This window comes from Pteropus alecto, unplaced genomic scaffold (assembly GCF_000325575.1).
Source record: "Pteropus alecto unplaced genomic scaffold, ASM32557v1 scaffold202, whole genome shotgun sequence".
Lineage (NCBI taxonomy): Eukaryota > Metazoa > Chordata > Mammalia > Chiroptera > Pteropodidae > Pteropus > Pteropus alecto.
In genome coordinates this window covers 5,009,383-5,012,706 of record NW_006432451.1, presented here as the reverse complement: position 1 = coordinate 5,012,706, position 3,324 = coordinate 5,009,383, and the positions used below count along the sequence as shown (strand labels likewise).

At 37.7% G+C, this 3,324-nt stretch overlaps 1 pseudogene; it reads left to right on the top strand.

Moving 5' to 3' along the window:
• Window positions 1–1,484: 1,484 nt before the first annotated feature.
• Window positions 1,485–3,324, top strand: part of LOC102884564 — an 18,369-nt pseudogene continuing 16,529 nt past the window's right edge.

The window sequence follows — 3,324 nt, the reverse complement described above, 5'->3', positions numbered from 1 at the left end:
TCAGGACAAACAGAGACTCAGGGACATGGACAATGTGGTTACCAGAGAGTAGGGTGTGGGGGATGAGGGAAGAGGTAGACAGGGCAAAGGGGGTCAAATATAGGGGGATGGGGAAGGGTGAAGTGGGTAAATGGGATCAAATATATGGTAGCTGAAGAAAACTGGACTCTGGGTGGTAATCACACAATAGAATATATAGATATCAATTTGTAATGTATACGTGAAAATTATATAATTTATTAATCAATGTTACCCCAATAAACATAAAAAACATAAAATAAAATAAAAATTGCTAACAATACACAGAATTTAAAAGTTACTAACACACTTCTAAGTGCTTTATGTATATTAATTCATGTAATCTTCATGCAAAAGTTGAGATAGGTAGTATAATTAAACTCATTGTCAGATGAGGAAACAGACACAAAGAAGTTGTAGAACTTACTCAAGATCATAAACTTGTAAGTAGCCTTACCAGAATTTAACTCAGGCAATCAAGTTCTAATACCAATGGTAATAATTTGGATAATATACTTCTCAGAAAGAAAGAAATCACTTTTTTTAATCCTCTCTATATCTTGTAAGTATGTAATAATTAGATAGATTTATTATCCATGCCGGGTCAAAGTTCTCTATCCATTTCTTATTTTACTTTCAGTTTTGAATATGTCAGAGTTACCAAAGAGAAGTGCATGGCCAAAAGGTTCCTATTCAGGGGCTGTCTTTCTCCTAACTTTCTGAAACCCTTTAAAAGACCACCCAGGCTTCCTCCTTTACCTCAAATTTTCTAACATCTGGTACTCCCCTGGCATCTTCAAGCAAGTCTCATAGGAGAGACCTGTGGGCAGCTGAGAGCAGGTAACTGGGAGGAATGGCAGAACACTCATTTCTGCAGCAGTGAGGATGAGAAAGTTCCAGGGTGCCTTCATCTCTATAAGAATTTAAAAGATGTGACTGCTGCATTTTGTGGGTGATGAGCATGAGGGAGAGAAGTGAGGAAATATGGCAAGAATCCTGGGGGTTGACAGAGGACAGTTCAAGTTATATCTGCTCTTTCATCATACAGGAATGTGTGGGGAGAGAATTTGTTAAGGCCAAATAATATGTGGGCTAAAATCGTCTCTTTTCAGCAGCTGCTCTTTGCTTCCTCTCTGTCCATTGGACAAAATGTTATTCTCGAATAAGAATTTAGAGAGATTGTGGACAGATTTATTATCGCAGAACATGACTGTTGAGATGGAACAAGACTGTTTCCTTGGAAAAGGGAAACAAAGGGTCTTTTGTGTGTGTGTGTCAAAGACTTCCTTGATATTCCCTAAGAGAGACACTATAGTAGCTTGAGAGCTAAAAGAGGCCATTTCTTAGAAGCACTGTGAAAGGCCTTAGTTATAACTTAGTTTCTACCTGTGGGTCCCATTTTTGTCTTTCTTCCAGCTGTTTTCAGGATCTTCCTCTGTGTCATTTTGTTCTCTGCTCTGGGAAAGATGATGGCTTCCCTGGACCTCTCTCTGCCAAGAGGCATCTTTATCCTGCTTCTCCAAGTGTCCATGTGGGGCTCAGGTGAGAATATTTTATACTCTATACCTGAATTTTCTTGTTCTCTGAATAGAAATACTAAATCACTTCATTACTTTTCATATATACCTGGGTTAATTCTAAATCCTTTATTTTTATGTAATGATTTATTTACCCATTCATTTACCCACAAGGGCAATTAGTCATTCAATGATTATTTTAGAGAGAAGGATCAGATAGAATTACTTCACTAATGCCTTCTAATTCATTCAGGTCTCAGTTTCATGAGGAATGCATTTTTTGATGCCCAAGACCTGATTAAAAACTCTAGTTTCATGATTTTCCAGCACTCTTCTCTCCTCCTCCATAGAATTTACCACTATTGCATTTAAAAAAATCATTTGCTTAATATGAAATGACCCTGTTGATTATAATCTCTGGAAACATAGAAATACTCTTTGTCTTATCCACTACCATCTTCAGCCTGAATGTGTGTGGCAAATCACAGCTCTATGAATGAGAGTACGTTTATGGATCTTTACTGGGCCAGTAATGGTATTGTGTTCTAAAATGCTTAGGCTGGTTATTCTGATATTCTTGTCATTGATGGCTCTATTCCACAGTTTCATTCTTGGTCATTGGCTCCTCAGAGCCCATTGTGGCCATGCTGGGTGCAGACACCACACTGCCCTGCTGTGTGTCACCGGACATGAGCGTGGAGAACATGGAGCTGTGGTGGTTCCGCTGCCAGTTCTCAGATGCTGTGTACATGTATCAAGATGGAATGGAGCAGATGCGAAAACAGCTGGTAGATTTCAAAGGGAGAGCTGGTGAAAGATTACATCACCGAGGGAAGAGTAGCTGTGAGAATCTGCAGTGTCTAGGTCTCAAACAATGGAATGTACACGTGTCTTTTTAAAAAAGAAACTGATTTCGAAGAAGCCATTTTGGAGCTAAAGGTGATAGGTGAGTAATTATCTGAGAACGCAGATTACTCTGAGAGAATTGTAAATGTTCTGCATTTGATTTTGGGGGAAGGATGGAGACAAAAAGGCAACTGTGCTTCAGGCTGGTCAACTTCCTAGATAATGGATTTAACCCCAAATCCTCTTAATCTATTTATACACATGCTCAACTTTAAAATTAAACTACTTCCGTAAATATCTACCATAAAAATAGATCATTTATTTCCTTCTTATGTCTCTCCTACACATTTTGAAGAAAGTATATGATGATCACCAAACTGTACCACTACTCTCAGAAACTAGAATCCCAGTTGGCTATTGTGATAGACAGAGGCTCAACAGGGATGTTAGTGGTCAGGTCTTGAATGCATTGTTTAGAGGAAGTGACTATGAGGCTTGTAACTGGGTGGATTGGTATTGTATGAAAAAAAGTTATCCTTACAGGATTGAAGTCAGAAATAATCGACATTCAATAACTAAGTGAAACAGTAGAGAAAACCAATAATTTGGTGGATTTTTTTTCAGAAATAAAAAGGCCTTGAAGAGTGGAGCCAGTGGGAAAGGCTAAAATGGACTGAGGGTTGGTCCTCAGAATGCTGAATTGACTACTGTGAGTGTTAGCATCATTGATGCTGTTTCATTTTTAATAACAAAATATTTTAAGCTCACTGTATCTAACTCAATTCAGAAAGGTGTAAAATACAAATTGATAATTCTCCCTTTCCCTTCAGTATTCCTTTTTCTCTTCCAAAGTAACTCTCGTTACCAGATCATTCTATGCCCTTCCAGTTATCTTTTTTAAACATATTTATATGTGTAATTATAATATATTTACATATAATTA